This window comes from Choloepus didactylus, chromosome 2 (assembly GCF_015220235.1).
Source record: "Choloepus didactylus isolate mChoDid1 chromosome 2, mChoDid1.pri, whole genome shotgun sequence".
In the NCBI taxonomy this organism is placed as follows: domain Eukaryota; kingdom Metazoa; phylum Chordata; class Mammalia; order Pilosa; family Megalonychidae; genus Choloepus; species Choloepus didactylus.
The window spans coordinates 7,387,756-7,409,911 of NC_051308.1; the positions used below are offsets into that span (position 1 = coordinate 7,387,756).

The 22,156-nt window shown below is 42.3% G+C and overlaps 2 protein-coding genes across 4 annotated transcripts in view; both read left to right on the forward strand.

The window, feature by feature from the left end:
* SCAF8 (SR-related CTD associated factor 8) overlaps window positions 1-22,156 on the forward strand; it is a 337,204-nt gene that overhangs the window by 286,064 nt on the left and 28,984 nt on the right. The window lies entirely within an intron of this gene.
* TIAM2 (TIAM Rac1 associated GEF 2) overlaps window positions 1-22,156 on the forward strand; it is a 337,029-nt gene that overhangs the window by 30,883 nt on the left and 283,990 nt on the right. Inside the window, exon 1 of one of the 3 annotated variants that reach the window (XM_037820054.1) lies at window positions 3,218-3,326. The exons of the other annotated variants lie outside the window; for them this stretch is intronic. The gene's annotated coding sequence lies outside the window, so the exon portion shown is untranslated. Of the gene's footprint in view, window positions 1-3,217; window positions 3,327-22,156 lie in introns of those variants that run through there. 3 annotated transcript variants of the gene reach the window in all.

The window sequence follows — 22,156 nt, forward strand, 5'->3', positions numbered from 1 at the left end:
CTCTGTGGGATTCAACAGGGTGCTTAGACTTGGAATCTGGATCAGTTGCATAAACAAAGCCATAGACCTTTATCACAGCGTAGTAACCCTACCAGGCAGCCTCTCTGTTTTCAGAATTTCTTCAAAGATCTGTAAGCTGGACTCCAGTAACTTGTCAGTGGATGGGAGAACTTGTAAACAAAATCCCAGAGAATGAAGAAAACTGCTTATCCATTAATGTACACATACATGCCCACGTGGCTTTATCCCTCAACCACACCACCACTCCCACATGCAAATGTGAAGGCAGTGGAGGGTGGATGAGATTTTCTGGCTAAATGCAGCCTACTGGAATGCAATCAAGCCTACCTCCTTCTTTATTTCAGGGATCTAACAAATGAAGTGAAGTGAATCATGCAAGACCCTGATCAGGCAGCTGAAAGAGAACCCGTTTGTATTTATTGGACAAGTGATCTTTAGAAAGGAGGGAACAGTGCCCTTTCTTGGAAAGGCCATCCTGTAGAAATCTCAACTTCTTCAGGATTAATCCGATCCTATGGCAGAGTGGCCTGCCTGTACTGGAGAGGAGCTTGGACCTGAATCAGTGCAGTCTTTGCATATCTACTAGATCCTGGGGGTCTGGGGAGGGAGCCTGCATATTAGCCTGTTCACATATGAAGCATTAAGTAATAAAAATGCACTTAGTGTACCCTTGCTGGAATCCTAGTTTTCTTCCACAAACAGGCTGTAAAACTGCATTTGAGCTCCTTGGAGATAGGTATAAAATGCAATAAATTTTTACTGGTATTGCCATCACGTGTGTGCGTCTAATGTCTTGTCTGCAGCATGCTGTGCCCAGATTGAGGCAGAGTTAAATGGCAGGAATACTCTCTTCCCTCAGGTTATGTGACAGAAAGGAAAAGAGAATGAAAAGCCAGAACTTGAAAAAAAGAGACTTCCAAGAGCAAGCAAGATGTATTAAAGAAACTGGTGGTTTGGAGCTATATACCCCAGAAAAACAGGTTCTTAAACTTAATCCATTCTTATGGGTGTGAACCCATTGTAAGTAAGACCTTTTGATGGGTTTACTTCAGTTAAGGTGTGGTCCAATTCAATCAAGATGCATCTTACTTCTATTACTGGAGTCCTTTATAAGTGGAATGAAATTCAGACAGATACAAAGCCAGGGGAAGCAAGAAGTTGAAAGTCAACAGGACCTGGAAGAGAAAGAAAAAGAAGCCACCATGTGCATTGCCATGTGACAGAAAAACCAAGGATTGCCTGCAGCCAGCTCTAGAACACCAGTCTTTGGGAAGAAAGCATCACATTACTGATGCCTCAATTTTGGAATTCTCCTAGCCACAAGCTGTGAGCCAATAAATTCCCATTGTTTACACCACTCCATTGCATGGTATTTGCTTTAGCAATGAGAAAACTAAAGCAGAAACTCTTCTTGAAGTAAAACTCTGGGGAAGGATGACCGGTTTCTTAAAGCCATCGGCCCAGTGTCTTGCTATGAAGAAGTCCAATAAAATACTGTTCCAACCACACTGGGAAAGATTTTGGAAACCAAATTCAATTCTGCAAACATTACTGGAGTGCCAGAAAATGTACTAAGTTACTGGAAATAAAAAGATGAATAAAACATGAACCCTTCCCTCAAGGAGTTTAGATTTTAGTATCCCAACAATGAACATTCTTTAAGAGAATATGACAAAAGGTTAATCATAGTTATTTTTAGGTAGTGGTATGGCTAATTTTTATTGTTATTTTTAACTTAAAAAATAATAAGTACTCTAGCTCAGATGGGTCCTCAGTTTTTTTTTTTTTTTAAATTAGAGAAGTTGTGGGTTTACAGAATAATCATGTGTAAATACAATATTCCAATATACCATCCTATTATTAACACCTTGCATTGTTGTGGCATATTCCTTAGAATTGATGAAAGCACATGTTTATAATTGTACCATTAACTACAGTCCATGGTTTAACTTAAGGTTCACTTTGTATGGTGCAGTTCCATGGATTAAAAAAAAAATTATTTTAGTACCATATATATAATCCAGCATTTCTCCTTTTAACCACATTCAGATATAGATTTCAGTTAATTATATTCACAGTGTTGTGGTACCATCATAACCATCCATTACCAAAACGTTCCCATTGTTCCAAATAGGAATTCTGTACATTTAAAGCCTGAACTCCCTATTCCCTATCCCTACCCTGTCCCCTGGTAACCTATATTCTAGATTCTGATTCTATAAGTTTGCTTATTCTAATTATTTCCTATCATGTGATCATACACTGTCCTTTTGTGACTGGCTTATTTCACTCAACATAATGTCTTTAAGGTCCGTGTATGTTGTCTAATGCATCAGAATTTTATTCATTTTTTTTTAACTGTATTCATTTTTTTTTTTTTTTAACTGCACTTTGTCCATTCATCAGTTGGTGGACACTTGGGTTGCTCTGATCATTTGGCAATTGTAAATAATGCTGCTAAGAACATCAGTGTGCAAATATCTGTTTGAGTCCCTGCTTTCAATTATTTGGGGTTGATTTCCTGGATTCCCAAGGCAGAGCCCTGTGTATGTGACGGTGCAGAGGCAGGAGTGCGGAGAACGTATGTCCTGGGAAGGGGTCAGTCTCTAGTTCAATGAGGACAGAGCTGTGATGGGGAGGGTAGAAAGCCAAGTCTCTATGATCACAGTAAACCTTTGAGGCGTCCTCTTAAAACTGCAGGTGTTGGGGGGACCTTGATTCCGTTTGTTCTTTAGACTGTCGACAGCTGTGAGAATGCTCTTTGCAGCTTTCCAACCATCTCCAACTACCTTTCGCTTAACTGACCCAGGCCCCTGGCTGTTGTGCTCCGAAATCACTGCTTCTATTCTTGGCTATACCAGAGTAAACATCCCTTGGATTTTATTCACGTTCTCATCCAAAGCGCCTAACTGGTAGTGGGCGCGTAGTCCTGTTTGTTGCATTCTCTGGGATGTTCCAGAGAAAGCGCAGGAAGAGGCCGTCGGAGCAGAAGCCCCTGGGTGCCGGGCCGGGGATTGGCGCGGGGCGGGCCGGGGGTGGGTGCCGAGCGCGGGCAGGGGGCGGGGTGAGCGGGCTGCGGGTAAAGGCGCCACCGCCCGAGCCGCGCGCAGGGCGTGGGGAGCCGCGGCCGCCCACCCCGCGCCGCCTGCACAACGAAGTGAGCCAGAAACTTCCCGGACTGTGGTTGGGCCCCTCCCGGCATCTCCAGCCAAGGGGAGCGGAGGGCGGCGGGCAGGAAGCATCGGCGCATCGGCCGGGCCGGCAGTGCCCAGAGGGCGCACAGGGAGCGCGGCGGTCGCCCCGAGGTAGGTGCCGCTCGCGGAGCCGGAGGGCGCGGGGCCGGGCGGGTTGAACTCCGAATGCGGTCCCTGCGGCCACGGGCGAGCCGCGCCTCCGCGGGGGCCCGGCTCGGGGCTGCGGGCGGCGGCTCCGCTCGTTCTTGGGGAAGTTGTCTCCTTCGTTCCCCATTTTTGGTACCCGCTCCCCCTCTTTCTTTGAGAGGCACAGGGTGAGTCCCAGCCACGGAGCGCAGACCCCGGCCGGACCTTCCCAAAGGGACCACGCGCCGGAGCTTTCAGTTTCTCGGGCGTGCAGCCCGGGTGGAGGCAGCCCCCTGCACACACTTTGCAGCTGCGCCTCCCGCTGCACAACCTTTGTGCCGAGCGCACGCCCTGGCGCTCCCCATCCCGGCCGGTCTCGGCGGCCCGGGAGGCTGCGGGCGGGGGACTACGGTCGAATTGGGGCCTCGCCCCACAGCGAGCTTCCGTGGTGGCCGGAATGAAGCACCACCCAGGCGGCCCCAGAACGAGAACAGGGGACGAGGGGCGCCAGGGACGTGGAGAGCAGGTCCGGATCCGGGCTCTGGGTTTCACACCGTGTGTCCCCTGCAAAATGCTCCTGCAGCTGTGGATGGGGAGCAGGTCCCGCCTCCGTCCCTAAGTCTTAACACCGTGAGGTCCTAGCAGAGCGCATCGGCAGCTGTGAACCAGAAGAAGCGCGCGTGGGTGGGGGCGGAGGGTGACCAGAAGTTAGATCGCCGCAGCACCCCTAACCACCCTGGACCGGCTCCAACTTCTAGGAGGGTCGAATGCCAAGTTTCTGTGAAAACCGACGTGTTGTGTCCCAAATGGATCATATTTACAAAAAAAGGTTTAGAAAGAAAAGGGTCCATTCTTCCAGCAACGGATTGCTGACAGCTGCGGTGAAGGTACGGGGTAAGATTGCAGGAGGCATTTTTATCTTTAAGAAACGGTGAAACTTAATCTCGATGAGCTTCCATGCCGGTTTTTACCTTTTTTTTTTTTTTTTTTTTTTAAACAAAACAAAACAAAACAAAACAGATAAATGGTATGTCTTGATTTAATCGGGGTGGGAGCGTGGGAGGGGAGGCGGCTTTGTCCCGAAGGTAATTCCATTCCAGCGCAGGTCCTCCTGCAGGTCCTCAGAGAGGCTCGGCACTGAGGCCCCTTGGTGACACTTGTCTCCCAGGCAGCTCTGCTCATGATAAGGCCTTTAGTCACTCTGTGGGGTTCGCTTTTCATAGCTAGTCACCCATTCTACGTCCTGTTCCCCAAATGTGGCTGACATGCTTATTTTAACAGATAGCACCTGGTTATCTGTAATTCCCTTTTAAGTAGATTTAAGCCAGAGTGTCTCTAAAGGTTTTCAGAGTAAGTCTTCCACATTTCCTACAGGTGCAGACCATGTGCTATAAATAGTCCAGCCCTGGGCTCTGAAGAAAAAGTGTCAATTGCTGGGCTTGTCATTGGGGCATAACAAATAGAGCCTGTGTATGTACACACTTTAAAATATTTCCTGATATTATTTGAGGTGTTTATATTCTGAAAGGGTAATATCAGGATCGGTGCATTTCTGAAAATGAATTTCTTTTCCAGTGATTTCACCTGTTCAGTTTATAGGATAATAAGACATTGCTTTAGGGTATCAAAGATTTTTGAGATGGGTAAATATAAAAGATATGGAAAGGTATAATTGAAGACAAGGTTATTATTTATAGTGGCAAACATGCCTCAGTGGTCTCAGAATCAGGTTTCAATACTTTAACATGCCATACAAGTTCCTTCATAATCTGGCTTCTAGTTACACCTTCTAGATAACACCTTTCCAGTCTTACCTGCCCATTATTCCTCAGGTGTCTCCACACATACTCCTCTTACACACATACACACAGCCTGCCCCAGACATATCAAACTATGTGCAAATTGTCATTTCCAGGCAATTACCTAGTTCTTACTCCACTTGCCCATCTGTTGATTACCCACACATCCTTATTGTGTCAATCAAAGGACTTCTCTTGGAAGCTCTCCTTTCCTTTTATCTCTAAGCAGAGTTAAACTTTTCCCCCTCTGGTTGTTAATGCCTCTGTTGAACATGTTTTTATGTACATATCTGGCCTTGCCCCCTTGTACAGTTGTGCAGGTTGTTCACTGCACAAGGTCATCCTGTCGAGGGGGGGAGTAGGGGCTGAAATCAATTCACACTCCACTTGCAAAGTCCCAGTGCATTCCTATCCACCAGATGGGAGCACTTCTTGTAATTCACCCACAGTATGGGCTAGTGGTGACCCCGTCTCAGCTTCTCTCCACTTCTGTACTCACCACCCATCACAATGTCTGGCATAGAGTGGGAGCTCAGTTCCTTGAATGAGTCAGAAAGGAAATGAGTGGTTTCTACAAGAACTCTAGAAAGAAGCGAGAGGTTGGGGGCACATTTTTCACATGTTGTTATATAGGAATGTGCTTCAGTTTGCTTTATCTTATGTTTGGCTGCCCAAGTAATGCTTAGACAGATGTCTTCTCCTTGATTACATGGAAGAATCTGTGAGTTTGAATTGACGGGTGAGAATCAGAGATCTATCCTAACACATGATAGGTCTCCCCAGCTGATGACCTTTCAATCATGATAAGACCTTTTACGTGTCTTATCATGATTTGCTGGGAGAGGTAAGGGAGCATGAAACTGGGATGCCAAGCCATAAAGGGCTTTGCTCACATGAATATGTGCTAACAAAGTAAGTTGGGTTAAAGTGCCATTTCTTAAACATGAATTTAAGTCATCCTAAAGTGACATGTCACAGAATGATACTAAGAAAGTTAGAAAAAGACTGTTTTGAAACTGCTTTATTTAGGTTTTCCAATGAGGTCAGCATTTAAGATCACAATTTACACTTGAAAAATGCCGCTTTCAAGTAGGACCAGTTTGCAGTCTAAGTTGGCCGAAAGATTCTTTAAAATGCTCTAGATTTATGTGTGGTTAAAAGCAAACCTATTTCTAACAATTTGTGGGGTAATCTGGAGGTATTTTCCAAACTACATTAAATATATGGATCATCTTACCAAAATTTTATAAAATATACAAAGTAAAGGACTTTTCAATTGTACGGAATCCTAGCAACTCTAGATTTTATAGCATTGGAATAACTTTAGAGATGCTATGGACACACTCTCCCATTTTATGGGTAAGGAAACTGAGTACCAGAGACTTGTCCAGTGTCTCAGAGCATATGTTGAGGGCATAGCCAGGGCAAGCTCTCAATTTTCCCGGCTCTTGTTCATTGCTGTTTATTCTAGTACCCATACAAACCGCCACCTTTATCTTCCATCATTGGTTCCAGTTGGGAAATCTTGAAGGTACAGGCTGAATCTTAAGATCTCATGGAAAGAGACAATTCCCAGCATCAGACATGATGCCTTGCACCAAGTGGTACATGATAAATTTTTGTTGATTGAGGGAAGAAAGGAATGAGCCAGTTGTTAGCTTACTTATTTGAAGTAATTGTTTAATGTAGCACAAACCATAGTCCTTTGGAGTCCATTGTAATAGCCTATGTATTTGCTATTCCCTAAATGTGGTAAAAAGTATTGGATAAACTTTATGGAAGAGATGGGTAGAGACGGATCATATGTTTAAATCATTTGATACAATACAGGACAAATAATTTTTATCTCTTTCCATACTGTTGTCTATAAAAGTAGCCAGAAAGCTCAGAAGAAAGGCATAATGGAAGAGTACAGGATTTGGAATCAGTAGGCTTGTCCAGAACTGAGCCTTGGTTTTGCAAGCCTTAAACACCATCAGCCTCCGTTTCCTCACGTATTCCCTTGAGTCTCAGAGGCAGTAGAAGGATCGGATGAGCTCACAAACCTTGGAACACTAAATAGCAGTGATAAGAGTTATGCTCTTGGCAACAAGTGCTTGTCTGTCACTGTGCTGGGCTCTTCTTATACATTATCCCATTTAATCCTCTGAATAGACCTGCAGGGCTTTTGGGGAATAAGGAAGAAGCCGAAGCTTAATCAACTGTCCCTCAACGTTGAGCTCGTTTTTATTGAGCTCCTACAATATACCAAGTACCTCATTAAGCCTGAGCATGTAATGGTTAGGAAAAGACTTAGTTCACGGTGAGAAAAAAAAATGACTTTAAGTAACATACAAGCAAATCCCTGAAGATTCAGGCAGAGGTGTGACAGGTCAGATCTGCACTGTAGCTCATTCTCTCATGGTGAGTGGATTTACGGAAATGAGACCAGAGATGATAAGATCAGTATAGCTGACAGTGGCAGTAAAAGGGTAGTGGGGACAGAGGAGTGGAAACATTCCCAAGTATGAAGAACAGAATTGATGATTGAGAGATTGTGGGAGGCGGGGAGGAGTTAAGGGGGATGCCCAGGCTTTTCACTGATGTCAGCATGAAGGATGGAGAAGGGCAGGGCCTGTGGGACCCCTGCTCCAAGTTCACCCAGTTATGAAATCGCTCAGCTGAGATCAGAACCCAGGTCTGTCCGACTACACAGTCCTTCCACAACTCCGTCCCGACTCGACTGTTGGCGTGTCTCCAACTGTAAATGAATAAAGGGTTTTTTATGAAAGCAGTGTCAGATTTGAACATTTTTATTTTTATGAGCTGTTTGATCATAACTTGAAGAAAGCACCCAAAGAGCCCCATCTCGAGCCCTCCCACATACTGTTAAGACCAGTGGACATGGCCCGCTGCCCCGTGAAGACTGCTGGCCGGGAGTATTTAATTCCCTTCTTATCTTGGATCCTGTCCGGCTGGGATCCAGCCTGCTCCTCTCCAGACATTCCATCCAGCTGGAAATTGGTCTGCTTTGTTTCCATTTATGAAGTTTGTAGATTGAGTAACAGAATCTGGAATGCAGCTCCCATTGTGTTTTCTTGGCTTTGGATGACAGTGCCTCTTTTTAGCTCAGAGTTAGATTTCTGAATGTATCTTTTGGATATGGTTCTTCTACTGTTCCCAGTACTAAGCGTTTTCTTTGCATTGGGGACCAGGATGTAAAACTAGAATTTTGGAGATTCTCTTGTTAGTCATTTGGGAAATGGGCATAGTAAATAAGCCTGCAAATCTTCCTTCAAACTGGATTTTTTAAGGACTCCCACTGCCTTTAAAATACTGTGAGGGGTTTTGGTGCAATATTTTATGTTATTTTAAAACTCAAAAGTGTTTTTAGTCTAGTGAAGAACAGTCTATGCCTCGGGATTTCCATTTCTAGGAGGACGACAGTAGTGCCTTCCTCATAGGAAACTGTTTTTGTGCATTGAGAGATGAATGAGTTAACATGATGCCTGCCACAGTGAAAGTTCAATTTTCCATTCCTTTCCTTCCTTCTCTCTCTCCCTCCCTTCCCCTCTCCTCCCCCCTCTCTCCCCCTACCCCTTTTCCTTCTTTTCCTTCCTTTTCTTTTCCCTCCCTCCCTCCCTTTTTCTCTCTGTACCCCTCTCCTCTTTTCTCTCTCCCCCTCGCACCTGTCTATGTGATTTGGCTGTTCTCAGACTATGTAAAGCAGGGATGTTCTGCAGGTTGGAGCTGTGGGTTGGTGTGGCAGATCTCTTCCATGCTTTTTCACTTTTCCATGACTTTGCACCCTGTTTGCTCCGTGCTTCCCTTTGATGGTTCTTCCCTGCTTGGCCGACTCCTCATCTTCCTTGGAGCTGCAGTGAAGCCTTCCCTTCTGAGTGTGAAGCACTTTCCTGTGCTTCTCAGGCACTTTGCCCTTGCCTGGCCTACCAGTTGTCACACTGATTGCATGATATTGAATTGTTTGTGATTTTCTCCATCACACTGAGAGTAGTTGGCTTATTTTATTGTTGTACGTCCTCCAGGTCCCTCATAGTGCCTTAGTGGAAGGGTGCTCTTAAATAAGTAGTTGGTAGAATGAGTGACATATTCGTTGAAATTGTTTTTAAGGGTAATATCATGATGGTGAAGTTGAGAGATCCTTTGCCAAATATTTGACTCTTTGAAATAGACTTTGTCAATAACAAAATACTAAAAGTTAAAATAGTAAGGTTTATCCATCTTTCCTAAGAGTGGCATTGTCATTGTTCTAGTTTGCTAATGCTGTCGGAATGCAAAACACCAGAGATGGATTGGTTTTTATAAAAGGGGTTTATTTGGTTACACAGTTATAGTCTTAAGGCCATAAAGTGTCCAAGGTAACACATCAGCAGTCGGGTACCTTCACTGGAGGATGGCCAATGGCGTCCGGAAAACCTCTGTTAGCTGGGAAGGCATGTGGCCAGCATCTGCTCCAAGTTCTGGTTTCAAAATGGCTTTCTCCCAGGATGCTACTCTCTCAGCTTCTCTGGAGCAAGAGTCTGCTTTCAACGGCCGTCTTCAAAATGTCTCTCATCTGCAGCTCCTGTGCTTTCTCCAAAGTGTCCCTCTTGGCTGTAGCCCCTATTCAAAACATCACTCACAGCTGCACTGAGTTTCTTCTGCTTGCCAGCTCATTTATATAGCTCCACTGATCAAGGCCCACCCTGAATGGGTGGGGCCACACCTCCATGGAAATATCTCATCAGAGTTATCACCCACAGTTGGATGGGGCGCATTTCCATGCAAACAACCTAATCCAAATGTTCCAACTTAATCCCCACTAATATGTCTGCCCCACAAGATTGCATCAAAGAATATGGCTTTTTCTAGGGGACATAATACATTCAAACCAGCACAGTCATTGTTCTAGGTACAATAATATATCTAGACTCAGGTCTGGAATCCATCTTTTTCTCATTTGGAGGGTCACCTAAACAGTTGAGGGCCTTGGTTTCTTCAGGGATAAAACACAGTTGTTCTCTGAGTCCCAGTGGCCCTGTGGTAACTGAGGGAACAGATTCTTGTCATTAACTTCCCTCTTCAGGCCTCGTGCTAAGGTGACAGTTAGGAGAACAGCGGTCATACTTACCCTTACGTCTCCAAGGTCGTCATGAAGCGGATTTAAAATGGATTTTACTGCATTTATGTGTATCAGCATAACCCAAGGAAGAACACATCTGGAATACAGCAAAGCGAATTAAGTTAACATTTGTGTTGGTGGCATTTGAAACTCCTGGGGTCAGTATCCACTGTATAAAGACACGAAGCCTTGGTGAATGTTTGCCAAATCAGAAACCAAAACATTTTCCCGTTTGCCTTGTCTGTTTTGTACTTTCCCTTTGGAAAAGCCTAATCATTCTGTGAAACTGTGGTTATCTGTGAGAACCCTTCCTTGACACCTGCCTGTTGGACTTCTTGTTAGGAAGTGTGTTGCATGTCATCTGGGCAAAAAACTTCATTTTACACCAGATTGAGAAGAAAATCAGAAATCTCCCTGACTGGATGCGTTCCTTACATATATCCCTGGCCTCTGCTAGCAGGTCACTTTTTCTTCTTCTTTTTATACCAGAATTGTATTGTTACTGGAGCGCACTGGTTTCCTCAGCTCTCCAGGCCCAGCTCAAATGCCATCATTTGGAATGATGGTGGATGCTTCCCCAATCCTGTCCTGCCCTCTGTTTCTCTTGACCAGTGATCACACCCCCCCCCAGCCGCCTCCCCTGCACCAGTGTTGTAGTCTGTCCCCTATATGGCTGCATTACCAGTAGGGTGAGGGTGTGTGTGTGTGTGTGTCCTTATCCTCTCCCCCTTGCCCAGTTGGACTCCTTATTGATTGTATAAAAGTGATCATTCCATAGCTTATTCTTTGGGATGCTTTGGGATACAGATGACTTTTACCAGTGCCTGCACTTTTCTCCATTCTGATAGACAACAGAGGATGAATGATTTGAAAGAGAGATACTTGTGTGTGTTTGATGGAGTTGTTCCTGGTGTTTGCCCCATCAAGCCTCCCATACTGAAAATAAGACTGGGGCCCGGGTTTGCATCATTTTGCCAGAAATAGCTATGTGATCTTGAACAATACATTAAATTGTCTCTGTATCTTCATTTGTAAAATTTGTGGGCAGGAAGAGGCATTTTGGACTAAAAGATTTTTATGGATCCTTTTGGCTGTAAAATTCAGCATTTCTATGCAGTAGTAGAGTTTGTAAGAAAGCAGAAGAAAAATGTTTGTTAAACCTTTAAAAATACTGTGTTTATGCTGTGCTTTTATGCTTACTGAAGCTTGAAAGTGACTAGGTGACAAGCTGTCACCAACACCAGTAAGGAGGGCAGGGCTTGTGAAAGTGGTGTGTGTTGGTAAACCCAGTATGAGTAGTTAGACTCTGTCACTAGGCTACCAGCTGTGATGTTGGGTGCCTTGGATAATATGACTTTCAAGGGCTCTGCATCTGGAGGGAATAGGGAAATTCATATTCAAGGTAGAATAGAGGAAAGAAACTGAAGTAGAATAAGTGGCTTAACAGGCAGTAAAGATGGGGCCATAAGAGACAGCAGGTGTAGCATAGATAGAGAACAGAGTAGCCTCGTTGAGGGATAGTTAAAGCATCTTGTGAGAAGGTGGGTAAAATGATGGCGCTGCTCAGTCTTCATGAGGCAGATTGTGAACCTGAGCCAGAGGAGAGGAGAATTTAGAGCTATTGGCAAGTCATGTTATTGCCTATGACTGATAAGTGAAGAAACACAAGTCAGCCATGGTGGATCTCAGACTTGAAGTTGCATAAGTATGTTGGCAGCCTGTTAAAGTGCAGCTTTCTGGAGCTCATACTCCAATGATGACTCTGGGGTTCTTGGGCAAGGGCAGAGAGTTTGCATGGAACCAGGCACACACTGGGTACAGCTGGTGGCTCTTTGATCACATTTGGAGAAACTCTGCTCTAAAGGAGGTAGAGTTTAGACTCTGCCAGCCTGGAGAGATGGGGAGTTGAACCCAGGTATCTCTTCCCACGTTGTCCTACTGAGTGATGGCCATCTGAAATGGCTCTGTAGGATTATGAGGACTTAACCCTAGTTTTCCAGAGATGGGCCAGAGATTTATAGGTCATTCATATCGAATGCGGTATGGATTTCCTGTTTCAGACCTGAGCCACCACTGTGGTTTGACAGGAACTATTTTTAAAGAGAAACATCTGGTCTCTAAAGAAAAGGGTTGTTGTGTGTGTTAGTTATGAGCTTATTAATAGGGAAAACTTCAATCTACTTAGAAACATCTATTTTGTAACAAATGTTAGCGATGAAGCATTTCTATGACTTCAGTAAAGACTGTTTCCTAATGAATACCAAAAGCCAGTGTGTCACTTCATTCTGTTTGAGCTTTCCACGTAAATGAAATTTTAAAATTACCTGTCTTTAAAAATCTAGGAATGCTACTAAATCAGGCTGTCATAAGTTCCACCTCAGCCATGAGTCTAAATGTGTAAGGAGATTGAATCCATTGCTGGAGTCCTGCTGTGTGTTGAGGAGAGAATGTCATGGTAGTGTGTCGTTTTCTGAAAAGCTGTCTGTCACTAAGGCTAAACTTTGATGGCATGGTAAATCTTGTTAGCTGGAAAACTCACTAAAACTTGGAGTATTCAGAGTCATCAGTTAACATTGGGAATTTTCAGCAGATCAATAAATAGGTAGTTCTGAAAATGGATGGGCACGTACATATTTTATTATCAGCATTAAATAACACCTCATAATTTTTCCATTGTGCAAAGGAAAACCTTTTAATGTTTTACAAAGTGTACTGAAAATTCTTGAATAATTTCAAAATGCAAAAGTACATTTATGAGGAACACTTGCAACTGGTTGTAACTTCTGGCTTTTTGCTGTCACTATTTACAAATGGAAGAAACGTAGTAGGCAAATTCAGGAGCCAAAGAGGACTTAACAGTTATAATTAATAATTGCAGGAGGTAGACTCAAAACAACATTGATGAAAGTATTCTGAAACTGCACTGGTTGATGATTGTACACCTCCATAAATTTATTTAAAATTGTTGAATTTATGAATTCAAAGTTCAAGTGATTAGTTTTAGGGTGTACAAATGATACCTAGTTAAAGCTGTTAAAAAGTTAATTCACATCTTCATTGTTCTTTACGGCTAAAAAAAATACATTGATATCTTTGTGTGCAGTAGAAAATATGACAAACCTTTAAAAATATTCATAAACAGTGATGCCCAAATGAGGATTTATATTCACATATGCATACTCAAAATATCGTGGCTGTCAATGTAATGAACACCACTGAATTGTATATTTGAAAGTGGTTAAAATGGCAAATGTTATATATGTATTTCCACAATAAAATTTTTTAAAAAATTATTGTGCACCCCCAGTCACAAAACATGCTATATGATTTTAATAGTGACTATATATTAGTAAGCATTTGAGAACAGAAGATGACTTTAGAAATCAGCTAATTTTACTCATGTTTTCAGAAGAGAAACTTGATGTTTTGGGGGAACATCATGACCTGCTTCGATTTCCCCATCACAAGATCTTAACGTAGACAGGCAAACTAGGCCCAAATTCCAGGATTCTTTACTCTAGATTTTTTTTCTCTGTTGCTTAAAAATTAGGACTTGTCACGAGAACTGCCTCAAACAGTCAGGAAATGTCTTAGATTTTCTATGGGAATGGAAACTAAACTTATGCATTTTTGGAATTAGCAAAAGCGGAAACAACTTCTCCGCTTGTGTACTTTACAGACCGCTCAGAGAAATGAAGGGCTTTATACAGCAAGAGCGACATACAACTGGAGCTTATTATGTTGGCTAGAGCAGGTTTTATCATCTGCACTAAAATAAATGGCCTCTTTCTTTTTTTTTTTTTATTAAATTCAGTTTTATTGAAATACATTCACACACCATACAATCATCCATGATATACAATCCACTGTCCACAGTATGATAACATAGTTATGCGTTCATCACCACAATCTATCTCTGAACATTTTCCTTACATCAGAAAGAACCAGAACAAGAATAAAAAATAAAAGTGAAAAAAGAACACCCAAATCATCCCCCCATCCCACCCCATTTGTCCTTTAGTTTTTATCCCCATTCCTCCACTCATCCATACACTAGATAAAGGGGGTGTGATCCACAAGGTCTTCACAATCACACTGTCACCCCTTGTAATCTACATTATTATATAATTGTCTTCAGGAGTCCAGACTGCTGGGTTGGAGTTTGGTAGTTTCAGGTATTTACTTCTAGCTATTCCAATACATTAAAGCCTAAGAGGTGTTATCTATATAGTGCATAAGAATGTCCACCAGAGTGACCTCTCGACTCCATTTGGAATCTCTCAGCCACTGAAACTATTTCATCTCATTTTGCATCCCCCTTTTGGTCAAGAAGATACTCTCAGTCCCACGATGCTGGGTCCACATTCATCCCCGGGAGTAATGGCCTCTTTCTTAATCAGGTGTGAGTAGGGGATTTGTGTATACCAATCCATTATTTGAGCTGGAAGGAATCTTAGAAGCCACCTAGTTCACCCCTTTATTTTATGTAAGAGGAAATATAGCTTTGTCCTGCCTTTAGGTTATAAATAACTATGATGTTTTTATTAATTATTATTAATAAAATTAATTTAAAAACTATGATGTTTTAAAAGGAGGTAACTGACATCATCAAAGTCTCTCAACCTGTACTAATTATAAACAACTATGTTTATAAAGCAGATGACCCTGAAATTTAAAGTGCCTTTTGGTTTTGGTTATATCCAAACTAACGGAAGGGGTTAGTAAAGGATCTGTGAAAGTGGTAGTATGGGGCTATGGTAAGGCTGGGGTTACCCCCAGATGCACCTTCAATTGTTCTGTAAGGGCAAGAACCTACAGCATGGAAATGACAGTGGAGGGCCCAAGAAAAGAAAGCTCACTGTTTGTGCCAGTTTGGATGTATTAGTGTTGATTAGGTTGGAATCCTTTGATTGAGTGTTTCCATGGAGTTGTGACTCAGTCAACTGTGGGTGAGACTTTTGATTGGATAATTTCCATGGAGGTGTTACCCCACCCATTCAGGGTGGGTCTTAATTGAATCACTGGAGTCCTATAAAATGTTGACAACAGAAGGAGGTGCTGCAGCCAAGAGAGACACTTTGAAGAATGCACAGGAGCTGAGAGTGGAGCTGGGACACAACCTGGGATCAGCAGACACCAGCCACATGCCTTCCTAGCTAACAGGTTTTCCGGATGACATTGGCCTTCCTATGCTGATACTATGCTTGTGTTGATGCCTTCATTTGGGCATTTTCATGGCCTTCAGACTGTAAATTTGTAACCAAATAAACCCCCTTTATAAAAGCCAATCCATTTCTGGTACTTTGCATAATGGTAGCATTAGCAAACCAGAACACTGTTCCAACTGAAATCATCCTTCAGTTATGGTCTGTGGTCTGCTTTTTGAGTCTTGTGTATTTGTTACTGAATAATTACATAGGCTTTGCAGGTATATGAAAGCACACGGGAGCTTGTCTGCGGTGACGGCAGGGAGGGGTGTCAAGAGACGAGGAAAGTTTTGCCTATCAAATCATCATTATTGCAATGTATTTCTTTTTAATACTAATGAATCTTAAATAAATGAATGAATGAGCAGAGGCTCTGGCACTGCATACATTCTTTGGGAGCCCATCACAGTATTCAGGTAGTTAGCTCAAAGTTGTCCCTCACTGTACCCCAAAAACAGCCGCCAACCAGTGCTTAATAGGGACTAGTTTTTGAGGAAAAATTACATTATAGTGGAAAGAGGGAGTAGCAAATTCAAATAGGTTGAATCTCAAAGTAATGTCTCATAGTTCATGTTTTGTGTTGTAATTTCATTTTGTGATGCTCATGTTTCACATTACAATTTCTCCTGAAATTTGGTAAAGTAGCATGAAATGGAGATGTGACTTACAACCAACAACTGGCCTGCATATTGCTTCATACATGTCTATCTTGTGGAAGGTCAGCAGGTTCACCTGAGTAGATGACCAATGTATACCTCAAATTTCACAAAATATAAGGAATGGTGAAATTAATCTCCTTAGGTTCAAAATGAGAAATAGGTATGTTCTTGCTTATTTCTAAACCAAGTTTTCCTGCAAGGAGCATCTCATAGTTTTTTTTTTTTTTTTTTAATTTTATTTTGAAATAAATTCAAAGTTATAGGAACAGTTGCAAAAACAATACAAACCCCATACACAGAACTCCAGCATACCCTGACCCACCTCCCCCGATACCCCGATCCACCAACTTGAACATCCTGTCACACCGCCATTTCTTTCTTTCCCTCCCTATCTATCATCCATCATCTATTGCTCTGTCTTCTGAACATATGAGAGCTGGCTGCACACATCCTTGAACAAACACTAGAATTCACATATGCAATTCCCATGAACAAGAACATTCTTTTATGCAATCCCATTAAGCGCAGCTAAGAAGTTCAAGAAATTCAACATTGATACAAAGCTTACATTCTATATTTCTCTTTTTTTTTTTTTTTTTCTTATGTCCCAACTGTGTCCCTTTGAGCCTCCTGTCCTCCGTCCTCAGATCCCATCCAGGGTCATCCTTGGCATTCAATTGTCATCTATTTAGACTGTCTTTTTTTTTTTTTTTCAGTTGTGGAAACATAACAGATATGCAGCCTAAATCTTCCCATTCCACCCCCTCCCTAGCATTCCATTAGTGGGATTAATCACATTTAGAATGTTGTAATGCTATCACCTTCCCACCATCCATTACTAGAAATTTCCCTTCACCTCAAACAGCAACCCTACACTCATTTCTTAACTCCCCATTGCCCCTTCCCTCACTTCTCGTAACCCATACTCTACTTTTCATCTCTGTGGTCATATTCTCTGATAATTTCTTTGTGTTTACTGTGGGGCTTAAAGTTAACCTCTTAAATCCATAACAATCTTGTTTTTCTTTGTTATCAACTTAACTTCAGTAGGACACATAAACTATGTTCCTATACTCCTCCATTCCCCCACCTTTATATAGTTCTTGTCAAAAATTAACATATTTTACATCGAGTCCAAAATCACTGATTTGTCATTAGAGTTTGGATATTTTATATCATGTAGGAAATAAATAGTGGAGTTACAAATCAAAAATTATTGACTTGTATTTGTATTCCATTGTGGTCAGAGAATGTGCTTTGAATATATTCAATTTTTTTTTTTTTTTAATTTATTGAGGCTTGTTTTATGTCCCAGCATATGGTCCACTCTGGAGAACGATCTGTGATCACTAGAGAAAAAATGTGTGTCCTAGTGATTTGGGAAGTAAGGTTCTATATATGTCTGTTAAAATTCTCTCTCTCTCTCTCTCCTTTCTTTGTTTTTCTGTCTGTAGGGTTCCCTTTAGTATCTGAAGTAGGCAAACTCTCTCAGCATTTGTTTGTGAAAAATTTAAGCTCTCCCTCAAATTTGAAGGAGATTTTTGCTGGATATAGTATTCTTGGTTGGAAATTTTTCTCTCTCAGAATTTTAAATATGTCATGCCATTGCCTTATCACCTCCATGGTGGCTGCTGAGTAGTCACTACTTAGTCTTATGTTGTTTCCTTTGTATGTGGTGAATTGCTTTTCTCTTGCTGCTTTCAGAACTTGCTCTTTCTCTTCAGTATTTGACAGTCTGATCAGAATGTGTCTCGGAGTGGGTTTATTTGCATTTATTCTATTTGGAGTTCGCTAGGCATTTATGCTTTGTGTATTTATATTGTGTAGAAGGTTTGGGAAGTTTTCCCCAACAATTTCTTTGAATACTCTTTCTAGACCTTTACCCTTCTCTTCCCCTTCTGGGACATCAATGGGTCTTAAATTTGGATGTTTTATTTTATCTATCGTATCCCTGAGATCCATTTCAATTTTTTTGATTTTTTTCTCCATTCTTTCTTTTGTTCTTTCATTTTCCGTTCTGTGGTCATCGAGGACACTGAGTCGTTGTTCAGCTTCCTCTAATCTTGTATTATGAGTATCCAGAGTCTTTTTAATTTGGCCAACAATTTTCTTTTATTTCCATAAGATCTTCTATTTTTGTATTTACTCTTGCAATATCTTCTTTATGCTCTTCTAGGGTCTTCTTTGTGTCCTTTATATTCTGTGCCATGTTCTTCTTCATGTCCTTTATATCCTGTGCCATGCTCTCATTCTTTGATTGTAGTTCTTTGATTGATTGCTCCAAGTACTGTGTCTCTTCTGATCTTTTGATCTGGGTGTTTGGGATTGGGTTCTCCTTATAGTCTGGTTTTATCATATGCATTAAGATTTTCTGTTGTTTTTGGCCTCTTGGCATTTGCTTTGCTTGATAGGGTTCTTTCAAGTTATAAAAAATACCAATCTAATTTTTCAGATCTACAACTTGATGTACACTTTCTCTAACTAACCAGGAGATGGCGTCTGCGAGTCACTTATTCCCCTATGTCAGTTCTTCTCAACTTTGTGGTGTGTGGGGAAGTGATTCTTGTGGGGTTCAATGGGTGAACTCAGTTTGGGTGTGTCGTTGGAGCTGTCTGCTCTGAATGTGGGGTGTATGTCTGGGTGGTTAGGGAGGCAGGGCAGCTTTGATAATCAAACCTCCCAGGTGTTCCTGGAGATTCAAGGCTGTTGCAAGAGTCCAAGCCTTCATTTCAGTCTTGCCACAGATAGTCTCTGCCGCTGACCCAGAAGTCCCCCGGCATTGACATAGTGGGCCTCCCTTCTCAGCTGTGATCTTCCGGGACCTCTGCTGAGGGAAGGCTGTGCTACGTCACAAGTGCGCACCTTCCCTCAAGGGAGGCCCCAGGCCATTGGGCCATGCAGGGATGCTCCCAGCGTGATGCAAAGACGGCTGAATGGGGCGTCTCAACCCCCCCCCCCCCCAGCCTTTTTGCACAGCTCTGCCTTCCCATCTCCGGGACAGCTAGCTGTGTGTGCACCCAAGGCCACTGTCCACGGCCGATATTGTGGCGTGTACACGGTGCTGTGGGATACACTCCCCATCACACTGGGTTTCCTGGCATGACTCTGGTCTGTGGGTCCAGCCCTGGGCAGGAGTGTCTCCATCCCGCCAGGGAGCCGGCTGCAAGCAGCGCGGTTTCTTTCTCCTTTTGGCGCTCTCCTCTGCACCCCTGGCCCGGAGGGAACCAGCAGTGGTCTGTCCTCCATGCCAGACACCGAGATGTCGGCACAGCCCGCTCCTGCTGTGCTTCACTGCGCGGTTCTCGCCTTCATAACTGCAGCCGCTCCTGGGTTTGTTTTTTTTTTTAAAAAAGAGAACTAGTCCGTCTCCAAGCACCAACTCCTGATTTCCCCACACCGCAGCACAGCTGCGGGACTTTCAGCCAGCTCACTCACTCCTTTCAGAATGCAGACTCCTGGTTTCACCAAGTGCACGGTCCCCATGGTTTTAGCAGACCTTGTCCAGCTGGTGCATCGCTGAAACTGGTGTTCTGGGTCACTTTCTGGTTTTTATCTAGTATTTTTCATGGAGGTGTTTTTTTGCCTTGTCTCACCTAGCGCCATCTTAGGTTCTCCCCATCTCATAAGTTTTTAATTTTTAATTTTTTTGTTGTTGTTTGTTTCATAATGGACTCTTTTTAAAGTGCAGTTTTAGCTTTACAGAAAGATTGCACAGAAAGTACAAAGTTCCTGTGCCACGACTTCTCCTCCCTTCCACTTCCACATGCGGTTTCCTCTATTATCATCATCTTGCATTAGTGTGGTACATTTGTTATAATTGATTAACCAATGTTAGCCAATATCAACACATTATTATTAACTAAAGTCCAGAGTTTACCTTAGGGTTCACTCTTTGTGGTGCATGATTCTGTGGGTTTTGACAACTGCATAATGTCATCTCTCTGCCATTGCAGTATCCTACAGAATTCCACATATTCATTCTCCCCTCCCCACTCCCCCTGGCAACCACTGATCCTTTACTGTCTCTGTAGTTTTGCCTTTTGTCTCACAGTTTGATAATCTTTCCATGGGGGCTCTTTTCAGGTATTACTGACCACTAAGGGACACCATCATTCTCTTTCTCTGAAAACAAGTTTCTTAGCATTGCTCTGTCCTTTTGTGTTTCAATCTCTGGAATATTCGTATATTCTGCTCTCTTTGAATTCTTCTGTGAAATCTCTGAAATTTTTATTTGATTCTTGTAGATGCACATGATCTTACTGCGTGGAAAGAAATTTACTGACTGTGCTCAAGGAGCATTTGCGTAACTTATTATGATGTCTATTTTTCCAGTGGGTGAATCTATAGTTGGGTTCAGTATTTTGGGTAGTTGCTTCATGTGCACTACAGTAGAGCTGTAGGGTTGGAATAAGAAGGGAAGGATGGAAAGGGCCTTGGGTTTTATTCCAGAATAGAGGCCCTCAAACTTCAGGGCATCAGAACCACCTGGAGGGCTTGTTAAAACACAAATTGCTGGGCCCCACCCTCAGAGTTTCTGATTCTAGTAAGAAAAGAAATGGGGAACCAGTTTGGGTACCAGGGGTGTATGTACCTCCCTGATTTGTAAACAGCAGGCATGTGCCATTGAATTGAAATAATTTAACCCGTTCCTGTACATCTGATGGTCAAGCCTGAATTGAATTTCTTAATCTTTGCTGCTGAAAAAGAGACAGAACAGTAGTACCAAAGCTTCAGTAAAAGTAATGAAAGATCGCATAATTCACAAACTTCTAAAGATGGTGTCTACTGTTTGCACTTGATTTCTTTTGTCAGCCACTTCATGGAAGCCCAAAAATTGACTTTAAGAGAAGGTTATGTATTAGTGTGACTTTGTGCTCAGTGCTGCTCTGTTCTGGATTTTTTGAACCTCTTATTTCATTCGCTTTCCTCTTCCTTAGCTCACTTTCCTTTTACAAAAACATCAGAATGGAAACAATTGAAATATCCATAAATAATGAACAATCTTTGTGGTGTATTAAATGGAAAAACCAAGGCACAGAACACTGTATATAGTGTACAACCATTTGAATAAAACAGTGCTTTCCAAACCAAGCCATGGGTAGTGACATTAGTTTAGTGGGCCAGCTTTTTTGTATTTTAGGGACTTACATTCATTCCAGTGACTTTCTAAATGCCTTTTCTGACCAAAACCCTTATTAAGACACACATGGAGTGGAATAACATAGCATAATATAGAATAGAAAGTACCTAAAAACCTTGCAATTAGAAGGACACTATTGTTCCTTAAAACATTTGTTTTATTTTATATATATGCATTATATAGGTATATATATCTGTATATACACATGTATATGCACATCCATACATATATTCGTATTGTATATGGATATTTTTATATATATATGTATATACAGATATATATATATACACATACACACATACACATATGCTAAGACATGAGGTAAAATGTATGTCTTACCTGTCAAAATTAAAGGCTGCTTGTATAAATTTATCTATATGTACATATATGTGGAGATATAGATGCATGCATATATACATAATGCACATGCGTGCATGCATATACATATATATCTATATCCCTAAAATATCTCCGAAGGATACATAAAATGGGTCCAAGCTTCTAGCTGAAGTGTGTGGGGAGATGGTCTATCCTAATCATCTGGTGACTTTTCTGAGATGTCTGCATCTGTGCTGGGGCCCCTCCTTCTCTTTCCTCTCTCTCCTTCAAGAATGAATTTTAAAATGAGGGGAAGGGGAGCTAGACCGCAATGACATTTTTTGGAAAAGTCTGATGAACTGAGCCAAAGGAAGAACTGAAGCTCAAGAGTGGAATTTCGGCATCTCAGGGGCAGTGGGCCTTGCTGAGATTTTGGTGAGCTGGCATAGCTACGCTGGGCACCCCAGGCTCCGGGCCTTTAGCAGACCTTCTTAGATGTTTGCTTTGGTCGTAACTACATGGAGACCAGTGCTGCTTGACCTCTTGTTCATTCTTTATCTGGCAGTCTGATTTCCATGCCAAGGGACTGAA